This window comes from Cricetulus griseus, chromosome 5, assembly GCF_003668045.3.
Source record: "Cricetulus griseus strain 17A/GY chromosome 5, alternate assembly CriGri-PICRH-1.0, whole genome shotgun sequence".
Taxonomy (NCBI): Eukaryota; Metazoa; Chordata; class Mammalia; order Rodentia; family Cricetidae; genus Cricetulus; species Cricetulus griseus.
In genome coordinates this window covers 100,896,179-100,911,078 of record NC_048598.1, presented here as the reverse complement: position 1 = coordinate 100,911,078, position 14,900 = coordinate 100,896,179, and the positions used below count along the sequence as shown (strand labels likewise).

General features: G+C 54.4%; 1 protein-coding gene across 4 annotated transcripts in view; it reads left to right on the top strand.

Annotated features, from left to right (window-relative positions):
- The first annotated feature begins 6,105 nt into the window (after nucleotides 1-6,105).
- Nucleotides 6,106-14,900, top strand: part of Sbno2 (strawberry notch homolog 2) — a 49,047-nt gene continuing 40,252 nt past the window's right edge. For 2 of the 4 annotated variants that reach the window (XM_035445448.1, XM_035445446.1), the window contains exon 1: nucleotides 6,106-6,257. The gene's annotated coding sequence lies outside the window, so the exon portion shown is untranslated. Of the gene's footprint in view, nucleotides 6,258-7,599; nucleotides 7,729-14,900 lie in introns of those variants that run through there. The other 2 variants (XM_027419407.2, XM_035445447.1) reach the window with 2 other exon arrangements.

Here is a 14,900-nt window from a genome sequence, read left to right as displayed (position 1 = left end):
GTGCTGGGACTAAAGGTGTGCACCACCACCTAGCTTCCTTCCGTTTTTAACCTGTCTTGTGCAGTGTCATGTAGCTCAATCCTGCCACCCCAGGCCTTTTGTACATGCTGTACCCCAGACTTCACCCCATCACCCTGACCCTCAGGTGGCTCACTGAAGCTCAATTCCAGGTCTTAGTGACCTTGGCAACAGCTTAAATAATTAGTGTGTGGCTGTAAGCAAATGGCTCAGTAATAGGGGATGAATGCATGCTGAAAAGCAAGCTGCTACCCTTGGTCCCTTTCATTACTCAGTCTCAGCTGACTAATACAAATTGAATGATAGTCTCCTAGCTCAGTACCCATTTGAGAAATGGGCAAGGAGAGCCATCGGTTCCCTGGGCCTGAGATCACCACCCTGAGGCCCCTAACTTGAGTGGCAGGCAGAGTGGGAATCTGGGATAGGATACTCAGGGTTGCACCTGGGCACACTGGACAATAAGCACACCCCCCACCCCCGACTGGAGCTGAAGCACCCTGGGAGAAGCCTGGGCTTGGCAATAAGAGGGAAGAGAAATCCCACTCCCTGTGTCCACACAGCTAGCCTCCTGCTCCAGCTGCCTGGTGTGTGACTGGTGTGTGTGTGTGTGTGTGTGTGTGTGCAGAGGTCACAGTCACCTGATGTGAGTCTTTGTCCTGGTTTAATCTCATCTCTAAGAACAGGACCTTCGAATGTGCTGTTCAGTCTTAAAAGCCCCCTCAGCCCTACCTCCAGCCTACCATCTGCCCACTGGGGCAGAGCCATGTTCACCACCCCACAAAGGCCTTCCCTGACCTTCATGGATGGTTTCTGTTTGATTTTATGTTTGTTTGCTTTTTTCGAGACAGGGTTTCTCTGTGTAGCTTTGGAGGCTGTCCTGCACTCACTCTGTAGACCAGGCTGGTCTCGAACTCACAGAGATCCACCTGCCTCTGCCTCCCGAGTGCTAGAACTAAAGGCGTGCGCCACGAATGCCCGGCAAGACAGATGTGTTTTTTCTCACCAGTTTTTTTCTCTTTCTGAGCAGAGGATCCAACTGTATGTACTGCTCCTAGACTCCTAACCTAGGGGCACAGTAATGAACACATTCATACCACAAGGACACCATATTCAGGGCAATTTGTTACACAGCTGTTCTTATCTGATACAGACTTGCTAGCCCAGCCATTCCTCCATCACATTGTGTGTCCTGAATATGCTATTTTATTTGTTTTTTCTTGTCCTGTCTTTTGTTTGTTTGTTTCAAGACAGGGCTTCTCTGTGTAGTCCTGGCTATCCTGCTGACCTCCACCCTTGCTGTATCTGAGGATTTGAGATGACCCACAGTGGCGGGTACACACCCATGACCAGTTCCAACCCCTCCCTTCAGACTCTGTATCCCAGCCCTGTGGGGGTACGCCTGAGCTGGTTGGTGATGGCTGGACTCCACACCCTTCTCCAAATGCCCCTCTGGTCCCACCAGGATGGCAAGTGAGTCACCCGACCTGGAATCTCCCTTGGGCCAGGTGGCGACTCCCGGGTGAAGGTCCAGGAATCCCCAGAGCAGGTGAAATCACTGATGTCGGTTGGTTTGGTGTGCTGGTTATGACTGGGGAGTGAGCTGGGGCTTCGCCACCTCCAGGGACCCTATGGCCAGTGTCCAGGTATTGCACAGTTTCTGTCTGGTTCTCTACTGAGGGTCCCAGCCCTGAGCTTGGGACCTGACCTCAAAACATCCACTGAACATGCCTAGGATAAAGAAAAACAGAATAGTTTGTCTTACTCTGTTTGTGCCCCCTCTCCTGTCCTTTGTCCTGTCCTGAGCCCTGGCCAGCCTTCCTCCTGGGTATCCTTGACTGCTCCCCCACGTTCTGCACCCTCTGTGGTCCCCACAGCTCAGGATTGGAACCAAAGCTCTGGACCTGAGTGTGAGGCCCTCAGTTCAGCCAAGGGTTGGGTTTCAAGCTCGATGTGGGGTAAGGGGACCCCTGTATGTTACACTTGACCCCCTGTGGGTGCTGGGTGGATGGAGTCTGAACTTGGGCTCCTTTCTCCTCTCTAGGTTTGGTTTTTCAGTAGCTGAGCCTTTGTGTGTGTGTGTGTGTGTGTGTGTGTGTGTGTGTGTGTATGCATGCATGTATCTGTTTATGTGTATATGTGTATATATGCATGTATGTGTGTATATATGTGTATGTTCCTATGTATGTGTGTGTGTGTGTGCGTGTGTGCGTGCGCGCACACGTGCCCCCAGGCTCTCAGCCTCTTACTGAGTAACATCCAAGCATTAGGTCCACTTGTCAGCTATATCCCAGAGCCTGCTTTTTTTTTTTTTTTTAAGACGGGGTTTCTCTGTGGCTTTGGAGTCTGTTCTGGAACTAGCTCTTGTAGACCAGGCTGGTCTCGAACTCACAGAGATCCTCCTGCCTCTGCCTCCCAAGTGCTGGGATTAAAGGCGTGTGCCACCACTGCCCAGCCAGAGCCTGATTTTTACTTAATTTTTTTTTGTCGGTGTGTCTGTTTGTACACTATGTGCATGCAGTAGCTAAGGAAACCAGAAGAGGGCGTCTGACACCCTGGGATTGGAGTTACAGGTGGTTGTGAGCTATCATGTGGGTGTTGGAACTGAACCTGGGTCCTCTGCAAGAGCAGCCAATGCTCTTGACCCTTGAGTCATCCCCACCACCACTACCACCTCCTTGTTTTTGCTTTTTAAGGCCAGATCTCATTAAATTGCTTAGGCTGAATTTACAAAGTCCCTCCCTGCCTGTCTCTGGAGTCCCAGGATAACACAGTTCTGTGTCACCATGCCTGGCTCCAATTGACTTCTGTTTCTGGCCTGGCTAAACCATACCCTGTTCTACAACCTTTCGTGGGTCCATATTGTTGTCCCAGCTCCCCCACAACTTCCATGTACAGCCCTGGGCCTTCCCCCTGTCCACATGCTGTGTCTCCTTCCCGTTGTTCTCCCAACACTGTCCAGCCTTCAGCTTCCCAGCCTCAGGACCCACTCGGGACAAGGGGAGGTGTGTGGATCAACATCTTCAGAGGGTGTCCCAGGTGTCCCAGCCTCTCCCTACAGAGGAGGAAGGCTTGGGCCGGGTGGATCTCAAACCCGTCAGGCAGGTTTGCTCTTCCCCGAAGCCTTGGCACAGACCAGAACCCTAACAGGGGCCCAGCAGGATCTGGCTGTGTGCCTGGGGCCGAGGAGACGCTAGGAGCAGTGGCCTCTAGACACCCGAGGACACCGAGAAGCTGGGGCAGGTGGGTCAGATGTGGAGGAGGGCTGGTGTCTGGAGTGGGTGATGGTGGCTGTTGGGAAGAGGTCGTTGTGCGGCGGGGTGGGGGGAGACAAAGTTGGGCAGAGAGAGGGAGAAAGAGACCGGGAGATGAGGTGGGGGGCAAACACAGCTGCTCCTGCCTCAGTGTGCCCTTCTGCGCAGAGGAAAGCCTGGATCGAGCTTAAGAAACGGAGATGGAAGGGTGGCAGAAATGGAGGGGGAGAGGCAGACTGGGGCCCCACTAGGGGAAGTGGGTATAGAAAACAGAAGTGGCCAGGGGACTATGAGGGAGGAGAGGCTTCGGGAACACTGGGACTTTCCAGAGTGTGAGGAAACAGGAAGTGAATCCCTAAGTCCCTGCCTGCTGTGCCAGGGGGCTCACCTGCTGCTTGGTACCTGACTAGGTGGGGTGTATGTGAGCTGGGGCTGGGGTGTGCTCCAGGATGAGAAGCTGGAGGGCTCAAGAATGTCCTTAGCAATGACCGGCAGGACTTTCTGTCCTCTGAAACAAGGAAAGGGGCTGGGCACAGCTGTTCAGTGGAGAGAGCTGCCTATCTAGTGTAGGGTCTTGGACTTTAATCCCTGGAATTCTACCCCCGCCCCAATAAAACAGACAAGGAAGGTGAGGCAGGAGGATCAGGAGTTCAGGGTCATCTTTAGCTACTTTCTGAGTTTGGGGCTAGCTGGAATGCATGAGCCGTGTCTCAAAATAATCAACATAGCCAGGTGGTTGTGGAGCATACCTTTAGTCCCAGCACTCAGATGGCAGAGGCAGGAGGATCTCTGTGAGTTCAAGGCAGCCTGGTCTACCAAGAAAGTTCCAGGACAACCAGGGTTACACAAAGAAACCCTGTCTCGAAAAACCAAAACACAAAACACAAAAACAAAAAATCGATGCTTTGTCAATGAAGTCAGTTGAACAACCTAGCAGTTAGCTAGGGTTATTATCTGGTCTTTAGCTTGTTAAAGGTAGAAGAGAGGCTCAAAGGGGTCAGGTGACTTTACTGGGATCACTCAGCAAGTCCATGGGTCTGCATCTAAAACTGGGCAGTGAACTTAGAGCCAGGCCCCCCATTGCTCCCTGGGGACAACTCCCATGATTCCTTGGAAATCCCCAAATCTGACTAATTCCCTAGCCATCCCCAGCTTGGCAGATTCCTTCAGTCTGACAGGGTTGGATACACCCTGGCCTGGGCAAACTGCCCCCATTTGAGGCAAGATTACCCATAGTGACCTCATGGTTTCCCGTGGTGGATGTGGCAGAGGTCACTTCCATGCCTTTCCTTAGGTGACCTGGGGCTACCTTCAGGACAGTCCTCTGCCTCCATTTCTTCCCCTGGCAAAGGCAGGTGACACCAATCCCCATCTGAGAGGACTAAGGTGAGAGAGGGCTGAATTCTCTGGTATAAGACTCCAACTTTACTGTAGGTAACAAACTGAACATGACTGGGACTCTTCATTGTGCGTGTGTGCACATGGGTGCATCTGTGTGGAGGTCAGAAGTTAATCCTGAAAACTGTTCCTCAGGGCCTGCTTGCATCGTTTTCTGAGACATGCTTTCTCATTGGCCTGGACCGTGCCTGCTATGCTGGCTAGCCAGAGAGCTCTAGGAATCCTCCTGCCTCTGCCTCCCCGGCACTGGGGTTATAATATATACACATCCCACTACACCTGGGTTTTTCTTTTTTCTTTTGGTTTTTCGAGACAGAGTTTCTCTGTGGCTTTGCAGGCTGTCCTGGAACTAGCTCTTGTAGACCAGGCTGGCCTTGAACTCAGAGATCTGCCTGCCTCTGCCTCCCAAGTGCTGGGATTAAAGGCGTGCGCCACCACCCCGCTACACCTGGGTTTTCACAAGCACATTCGGGGTCAACCTCAGGTCCTCATGCTTGCAAGGCAAGCACTTTACCCACTGATCCATCTCCCCAGCCCACTACAACAGGCCTTTGAACAGCTTTTCTTCCTTTTTGTTCATGTGACAAGCTCTTTCTTAAATTTCAAAACTCAAGTTTCTATAGCCCTGCTCCATTTGGTTCTGTAGTACCCTTACCGTTATGCAGTGACTCCTGCCTGTATCCCCTTCCCTCTATATGTGATCTGTGTGAGGATGTACAGTCCTGGCTTTCTCTCCCAGGGGCTTCCTGGGGCACAATAAAGAACCAGGTTCTCATTCTGGGCATTGTGTTGTGTGCCTTTAATCCCAGCACTCAGGAGGCAGAGGCAAGCAGAGTTCTGTGAGATGAAGGCAAACCTAGTCCACATTTCGAGTTCCACGACATTCCGGGCTACATGGAGAGAAAATCGGGTCCACTCACTGACTTACTTATTTACAGGCGGGTCTAATATCAGGGTTACAGTACACAGGAGGCTTCTGTGTGGTGGTAGCCCTGGGTCTGAGATCGTGATACCAGCTGGGAAAGGAGATGGTGGCTGAACTGGCTTTTACCCCCACTGAGGTCAATGCCCTAGGTCTGTGCTGAGAAGACAGATAAATGAGAACTATGGTGGGAGTGAGAAAGGCATGGGACCAGGCATGGTGCTCTATGCCTTTAACACCAGCACTTGGGTGGTGGAGGCTGGAGAATCTTTGTGAGTTCTAGGCCAACCAAAGCTAGAGTGAGACTTGGCCTAAAAAAAAAGAAAGAAAAGAAAAAGTAACCGGCTTGATGGTTCCAAGGGAGCCAGAGATTGCAGTGGTGTAAGAGGTTGGTGGGATCTGGGCATGTGCAAAGACTTGGAAAGGAAACTGAGGATCATACTGTCCCGCGGGGTCACGTTTATTTGTTGAGGCTGAGGAACCCTGAAGGTTCCTGCAGTACACAAACCCTGCCCCAGTCCCAGTAAACCCCGCCCCAAGCCCCGCCCCCTCGCAGGAGCGGAAGTGCGAGCCGCCGCCAAGATGGCGCCCAGAACCCGGAAGTGAGCGGCGGCCGCTAAGAGGCTCCGGGAAACTGAGGCTCCGCGGGCTCCGCAACCGGGTCTGAGGTGAGGCGCCGGTCAGAGATTCCTAGTGACCCCTCCACGACCCCCACGCGATTCACGCGGACAGGCCCGGATTCCGGGGTCTCGCGGGCGTTCTAGGGCTGCAGGGCGGGGGAGAGAGCGCAGGAGAGTGCGGCACCGCGACCCCCGACCCTGCCCCCAGTCGCGACCCCTCCGTGAACTTTGACCCAGCCCTCCGCGTCGACCTCAGACTGCCTTGCCCCGGGAGTCCGGACCCCACCCTCTGTGGGACCCCTGACCCCGCCCCCCGCCGTCAAGCCCCTTGGTCGTTCTCTGTGAGCATCGACCCCTCTCCCTGGGAACCTTGGCTCCTGTTGCGACCTCCACGGTGCATAGTTGACGCTGACCCCGAGTTCTTGTGACCCCCGATCTTTGGGCGAACCCGAATTCCGTCTTCTGCGGATGAGAACCCTTCCTTCCCTGGGAATCTTGCCACAGCCTGCCACTCCTGGCCGTGACCCTGGTCTTGGGTCTTGGGAGGTACCCCTTTCTCCTTCCTGCACCTCGAGCCCCCGACAGTCTGCTTTGAACCTTGGCCCCAAGCCTCCCGCTACCTATCCTCTTTTTCCAATTCAACCTTAACTTCACCTCGGGACTCCGTTTCTCCTGGTGAACTTTAACCTCACACCGGGACCCTGTTCTCCTGGTGAACTTTAACCTCACACCGGGGACCCAGTTCTCCTGGTGAACTCAGGTCCTGCCCTCGGAGCCTCTGGTTGCTCCCCTAGAGCCTTGACCACTGCCTCCCCTGTGACTCCTGCCCTTGACCCTGGGCCTGGGCGTGAACCCCAGCCCCCACCTTGTGCCATGATCCTTTGACCCCAGCCTCACTCATGACTCCTAACCTTTTCTGTTGTTTTTATTAGCCCCTGCCCCATGTTCTTTTTCTGATGACCATTGACCCTGGAGAACCATGGGTATCTTTGTCCTTTACTACCTCACTTGGTGGCCACAGCCCTGGGGGTTCCTAGGGCTCCTGACTCTCCATGAGGAGCCTCCTCACTGTGTGGATGGCATAATCACCACTGATGCCATGTCCCCATGTTGTGCCGTTCTTGTTTGGGGGTGTGTGTGTGTGTGTGATGGGAGTAATGTTGAAACCAAGACTCCAGGGAGCTGAGGGAGGAGAGTGAGTGTCACCACCCCAACTACTGAAAATGCACTGTAGGCACAGGGCTGGACTACCCTGGTGGTGAGACTGGGACCTCAGGGTGTCTCCCTAGATGTCATGATTAACTCTCTGTAAAGTTTAAAAAAAAAAAAAAAAGGCATGAGTGTGTCAAGTGGCCGGGACATCCCCCAGCTCTGCTTCCCGGAATGCCTGTGGGTCCCGCCTGCTCGGGAGCGGCCTTCCTGCCCTGGCTGTCTGGTGCCAGCTACTGTACCCTGCGAGTGGCAAGGAGTGGGGTGCTTGGCCTTGAGGGTGGCAGGATTTCTGGCATTTTGGAAAGTGGTGAGTTTTCCAATGGGGTGAGGGGCCCTGAGAGGCTGAGCTGGATTCGGGATCCCAGTGAACTCCTGTTAGATGAAGCATTGCCAGGAGCCTGGCATGATTGGGACCAACTCGACATAGAGCTCTGCTGTGTGGGACTGGGGACATTTGAAGGGACAAGGGGCATAACCTGGTGGCTGCAAAGATGCCCCTAACTCAGATTTGGACCAGGTTTCCCTCCCTCCTGTAATTGGCCCTGCTAGGAATCTGCTTCAATGGCAAGTGGCTGGAATCTGTACTGGGAGGCTTGGCTGGTCCCCCTCCTCCCCATCCAGCCTCCAATGTCCTTGGGCCCAGCCCTGGATTTTCCCAGGAGCTGGCTCCTGGAGGTGGGTGCTAAGGCCCTTTCTAGTTGGGACTGATAAAGGCAGAGACCCACCAGCCAAACCCCATGTGTGATGGTGGTGGGGAGGCTCCTCCATGCCCCGCAGCTGATCTGATCCTGGCACACGTTGGAGTGAGCACCCTGGGCAGAGGCAGTGTGGGCAATCCTGGGTGGAAGCAGGCACGGGTGCATAAAAGGAAAACTGAGGTGCCTGCTGAGAGCTTACACTTGGCCCATGTAACACTGCAGCTCATACACTTAACCGTGCAGCCCTGGCTTGACATGTCAGGGCTCCTCGAGCAGGGCTGGCAGGAAACACTGACCCAGAGACAGAATAAAGAGGCGACTGTCCCTGCTGCCTCCCCCAGGCCCCTGTCTGGGTGAAACTGGTGCTTCCCTGCTAGGGATATGTATGACATAATCTGAAATTGTGAACGTGGGGCAGTTTAAGTGGGGTTAAAAGACGGCCCATCTCTCACGTTGCCAACGTGGCCTCTAGGCTGTGTCCCTCTCACATGTAAAGGTCATATGTGTGTACTGTTCACTGTACGCAGCCAGCAGCTCTCTCTGTTCACTTCTTCCATAACTAAGGGTCCTGTGGTGACATTGCTGGGGGGAGGGGGAATGATGGGGAGAATAGGTGTGGCCACTATGGGACACAGCCTGAGGACAAGGTCACACAGGTCATCCTGGCATGTCTTCTGCACACTCCCAACTGGAGGGTGCCCCCCCCACCAGGAATGCCAAGTCTGCCTCCTGCAAGGGCTTGGGGTGAGGAGCTGACTTCCTCAAGTACTATTGTGGACAGTGGCCACCCCCTCTCTGGTTACCCTGCTTCCTCCCTGGGAGAGGTGGGCCCCTCTTTTGGTTGTGGCTCGGGATGGTAGAGCCAGGACTCCAGCTGAGACTGTCATCTTTGTGCTGTGGGCACCGTTATGCTTAGGACACGGTGTGGGCGGACCTCAAGGACTTCATGTTTAGAGCCCCAAACACAGAAGGCCACACACTCCCTGTGGTGGAAAGCACCCAGACCAGGAGAATCTAGAGACAGGAGGAGGATTTGTAGGGCCTGGGGCAAGGAGGTGGGGATGAGGTGACAGGACTTCCTTTGAGAGGGTCATAGCATGTCCTGGAGCTAGGATATACTGAGCCCCAGTGTGCCACAAACTTTGCAGATGAACATGATACATGGGCATTGTTTCCTAAAGCAACACTGATTGTGTACCTCAGGAGTCCATGGGTATGGCTGAAGGCTTGGGTCTGGCTCCTTGACAGCTCACATCAGAGGTACCAGAGAGTGACTGGGAACCTTGTCCTAGGCCCCTTGTGGGAGGACAGGTACAGTGGCCTGTGTGGCCACAGCTCAGCTCTGTCTTCAGAAGGCAGCTTCCAGGAGCCAGATACAGATGCCATGTTGGGTACCTGGGCTTCTGTGAGGGGCTGTGTGCCAACATTGATCAGAGGTAGCCCTGGTATCAGCTGTGTGGCCTGGCCTCTTGCTCCCAGTGGTGGACCCTGTGTGGCCACATTCAAAGGGACAGGGAGGGTGCCCCGACCTATGACAAGCAGCCCATTAGGTCCTGGTCAAGTGCTGAGGGTCTGGGGACAGCAGAGATATCCTATGTGTTGGCGAAGATTAGCTTGGCCATCCTGTGCCCACAGATAGACAGTGGGTCGAACATAGCGCTCCATGGTGGCTTCAGATCTGCCTGTGTCTCGCTTGTCCTCAAGTGGATGTCCACTCTTCTCCCCATCTCCTGTCCTCAGACCCTGCTGAGTCCCCAGGGTGCACTTGCAGGCTGCTGCCTGCAGACTTGCACTGCTCACATCCACGTGTTGCTGCTCTGAGGTAAGCAGGGTTAGAGGTCTCTCATCAAGACAGCCTGATCCAGTCCTCAATGGGCAACCAGCACAGAGTGAAACTGAAAGGGGCAGTGACTGGGATGGGCCAAGGTCCTGCCTCATTTCAAAAGTGACAACGCAAATCCTAGAGGAAATAGAGGAAAGCTGGCCATTTGCCTTTCCTGGAAGACTCCCCACCCATGGGGTAGGGGTCAAAGGCTGCAGACACCAGACAGGTTGCGGGTCCCAGGAGGACAGAAGGTCTAGGTCTTTATGGTGGTGACTCGTCATGACAAGGGTGTGGTGACTATACCAGGCATGCCAACAGGTCAGAGAGAGAGTCTTTGCCTCACACAGCAGTCCTGATGCCAGAGCAGCAGCTACCCAACCCAACTGCTCCCCATTCATTCCGCAGCCCAGGGTGCCGTTCTGAACATCAGGTAACCCAAGGCAAGCCCTGCCTCTCTGAGCAGTGTCTCCCGCATCCCAGTCTCTGCTGTAGGTAGAGAGAAGCAGGGTGCAGTTTAGGCTCTGGGTCCTGGGGAGTGGATGCTGTGGTGGGTCCAATGTGCCTGGTGCTATTTCAAATGGTTAAGAGCAGTCAGAACATTCTGGACTGGACCAGTGAGGGTTCTGTGTATACCTCAAGTGTTATGAATTGGGGTCTCTAAGCCCCTGTGTCCTGGCTATTGGGGCTCATGTCTGAGTCTGGCTAGGAGCCAGCTGAGGAAGGCTATTAGTGTCACCTGTGCACAGGTGTCCTGGAGCCCTGGAAGATGTCCTTTAGATTCTGAAGCTCAGTCTTTGAGACCTAGGTAGAGGTTGAATACTCAGGGATGGCTTTAGGGGTGCCCTAGAGTTGACATCTCTTCTCTGGCTTTGTGGGAACCTGGCAGCACTCAGCATTAGGGGCTGGGTGTGGCATCCTGGGTTGCCCACTCTAGATAGTCAGGGACTGCCACCCCCAAACTCCGATCCAAGTCTTCTCCTGAAAAACCAGCCTGTCTGGATACCCAGGGCCACATTCCTTCCTCCTGCCCCCTCCTGCTATGCCTGGGCCTCCCCAGCATGCCCCACCCACCTGCTTCCTCCACTGGAGGGCGGGGCTGACTATTGAGCCCCTGAGAAGCTATGGGGCTCCAGATACCCCAGCATCTGTTGCTGTGCCTGTGGAGCCCTGCTGGCCATTCCACAGTCTCAATTTCAGGGCATGTGGCTCGCCTTGGTGGAGTGGGCTAAAGAACCATCAGAATAGCCAGCCCTATGGGCATGCTCTCTTCCATGGTCAGGACTCCAGCTCTGAGGTTTTGGTAAGAGTCCTAGGTGAGAGGCTGTTGCTCAGTGGTTAGAGTGCTTGCCAGGTATACACATACAAAGCCCTGGGGTTACATTTCTGACACCATATAAACCTGATGTGGTGGTGTACACTGTAGAGTTCTGCAACAGAGTGAGTTCAGGGCCAAAATCCTGGGTGTGTCTGAGTGGCCGTGGTGTCCCTAGGGTCCTAACAGGCAGAGGCCTCTCTTTTCCACCTATCTACAGACAAGTGGATTGACTGTGGGCAAATCTGAGACCCTAAGTTGGGACACTGGCTGCACTGCTGGCTGTGGGAATGGAGACAGCAGGAGTCCTCTGGATTCAAATCTTACCCACTGACAGTGTTACAGAGGTGGGGCTTCCCCTCCCCACCAACCTAGAGCCTCCCCGTAGGAACTGGTCAAGGTCTGGGCCCCCATTTGGAGGCCCCTTGCCTTATACTGCAGGGATTACGCTGTCATCGTAGTAGAGAGAGAGAGCAGTGTGCCTTGGGCTGCTGCGGTGTCAGTCACTAGTCACTTGTGTGGAGCATGGGGCCTCACTCAGTAGACATGCTCGCTCCTGTCCCTACAGCCCATCTCCAAGCTAGAGTTAGCCTCCATTTTTTTCTGGGCATTTGAGTAATCTTCATGCTGGGATGAAGTTGTTTTTGGCACCGAGGATGGACCAAAGGAACCATAGGACGGTGATGACCACTGGGACATCCCTGGCCCAGTGATGGCCAGCCCCAGCTACCACTTGACTTCTCCATTAAGCCTGAGGTGGGGATGGCAGCAAGTGTAGGTGGTAGAGACACCCCTATATGCTGACCATAGACACACGAGGCCATGTCACTTCAGAGGATCAGGAAGGCCGGCTTGGGATGCCAGGGGGAGGTGACTTAACACATGCTCAGAAGATGATCCTAGTCTCTCAAAGACTACACTTAAGCACGAAACCCTAACATGTCTTCCCGGATGGAGACACACATGTGGAAGATGTGTAGCCACCTCAGGAGGCTGTCCACATGAACCACGTGGGCAGAGGATTGAAAGCAGCAAGTCAGCAGTTGAACTAACATCACCAGGGCCTGGCCCCCTAGATCTCCCCAAAGCAGTGAAACTACCCAGAGTGGGCAGAGCAGGGTTGAGGCCCTGGAGACCCAGAATGAGGCTCAGTCATGCCTCTGGGACGGGTAACTGTAAAATTAGGCGGTATGGAGGACTGTACCACAAAGTTGGGCACTGGGACGGATCCTGAGGCTGTGGCCCACTGACTTGGTGGAGCACCAATGTGCCTTGCTCACACCTCCCTCTGTAGCTGGGAGAATATGTGTGACCACAGGCTCTGGAAAGCCAGCTAATAATTCCAGTGGGGACTGAATCCTCCACATGGTTGTTGCCTGTCTGTGTCCCAGCTCTGGTAGTGTCTGGGGGGCCTGGCATCTGGAGCTGATTCTTCAGGTGAGGTTCTCCTCATGGGAGTGACGGCTAGGCTTGGTGATGTATACCTGCCAACCCAGGACTTGGAGGCTAAGGCAGGGGGATGAGTTCAAGGCTTACTTGCAGTAGGTGAGACCCTGTCCCAAACAACAGGAAGCCCAGTACCATAGCTAAGCATGCGCCTCACCCTTCTCTGTGAGAGTGAGGACTCCCAGACACCTCTCTGTCCCTGTCATTCTCTATGCCTCCTGCACCCCTGTGCTTCAGGCCCCGTGGCCCCAGCTCCTGCTTGCACTGCCAGGGTCAGGTTGCAGGGACAGGCAGCAAGGCATTCTCCCTTCTCACTGTCCCTTCCTGGCTTTCCTCCAGCCTCATGGTGATTGGCTAAGTCACCCCCAGTCTGGTTGCGCTCTATGGTCCCCCGGCAGTGGGGTTGGACTAGGGCCTTGGATTCCCCCATGCCCTCTCCCAAGAGGCAAGGTCATGGTCAGTTGAGGGGATGTCAGACACTACTGCCAGGCCTGGGATGCCATGGGCTGCTTCCAGCATTGGTGTTCTTGTGGCCAGCCCTACCAGCAGCTAGAGGGCTTAGCCTTAGCACCCCACTCTTGCCCCTGAAAACACAGCTGTCACCCTGTTTCAGCATGCAGTCCTTTGGGCAAGGTCTCTGTCTGGCCAGACTAGGAAGTTTTGCAAGAGAGGGTGGGTAGTTCAGACATCTACTTCAGGCTCCTCCCGGAATCTAGCTAGCACTCTTATCTTCTTACATTGCCTCTGTCTATCCCTGTCTCGGAAGGCCCTGAAAGGCAAGGGTAGGCCAGTACATGGGAGATGAAGGTGTTGTGTTGAACCCCCATACCGTGACCTCTGGAGTAGCCCTGGGAAAGGGCTGTGATGGTCCTGTGACCACTCTTCCCAGGACCTGAGTGCAACTGAGAGTGAGGGCTTTGCAAGGGACACTAGGGCCAAGTCCAGACTCCCACCCCCTTTTCTCTGAGGGGGATCATTTGACATTGGTGGAGGGTCCTACAGGCCAACTAGTGACTGAGGTGCTGGCTGAGGGGTCAGAACTGGAGACTCCACCTCCTGCCTACTCTACAGTCCGTTACACACATGTGGCTCTTCCCACCAGCCTGCTTGTGACACCCTGTGCCTATGTCCAGAAGGACCTGGGATTAGGCTAGCCATGGCCTCTGCCTGTTGTTGGCATCCCCACTGTTGTGTTCCAGGGGCCTCTGGGGAAGTCTGTGGAAGCCTGAGGTCACAGGCTGGGCCAGACTGCTCCTGGTCCACAGCACAGGCGCCCCTGGGAAGTCAGTGCAGGTTAGAGCTGCATCTGTCATAGCTCAGACACCCTTTGAATTTCCCAACCTGGGTAGTTTTAAGCCTCAGGAATGGAGGAGAATCCTGGAACCCTAGCCCTAGTTTCTGAGGTCCCGATGCCCCAGTCTCCCATGCCACCATCTCAAAGCCAGGACTCTGAACTTGGGAATGTCACCTAAACTGCACAAGTCAGTAGGTTTGGAGGTCAGCTACTCCAACTTCACCTCAGTATCGTTTATTATGTGTTCTCCAGACAGGGCACTCAGTGCCTACACGTGCCCCTCAGAGCTGAGCATCTGGTCCTATCCTCCTCCCAAGTGGTGACCACTCCCACAGTCAGGGTAGAGGGGCTACGATCTCTTCAGATGCAGCCACATACACCGGGGTACAGAGCAATGGACTGGCCCTGTGGCCCACCCCACCCCTCATGGTAGGGAGAGACCAGCCTGAGTTCCTGGTGTGTCAAGTGCTCTACTCAGGTGAGACCTGCCAGTTGAGGTAGAGGTCTGGCCAGCTGTATTTTTGACTAACCGAATTAATCATTTATTTTTTACATTTATTTACTTTGGTGGGGCTGGGCGGGGTGGTGGGATGTACCACAGCATGCAAGTAGAGGCGAGAAGACAGCCTGTGGGAGTGGGCTCCCCTGTTTAGCCCTATGGGTCCTGGGGATCAAACTCAGGTCACCAGGCTTGGTGGCAAGCACCTTTACTTGCTGAGCCATGGTGCTGGCCCCACATTACTTCTTTGCTAGGATCTGCCTCCTGAGGCTGGGGAATAGGTTTAGGGCTCCCTATTCAGGCCCCAGTCCCAAATTTGCACAGAAGCCTTAGGTTTCTTGGCTGTAAGATGGAAGAGGAGACTGAGCATGTAGGACCCTGCAGCCACAAGCACCAGCCATGATT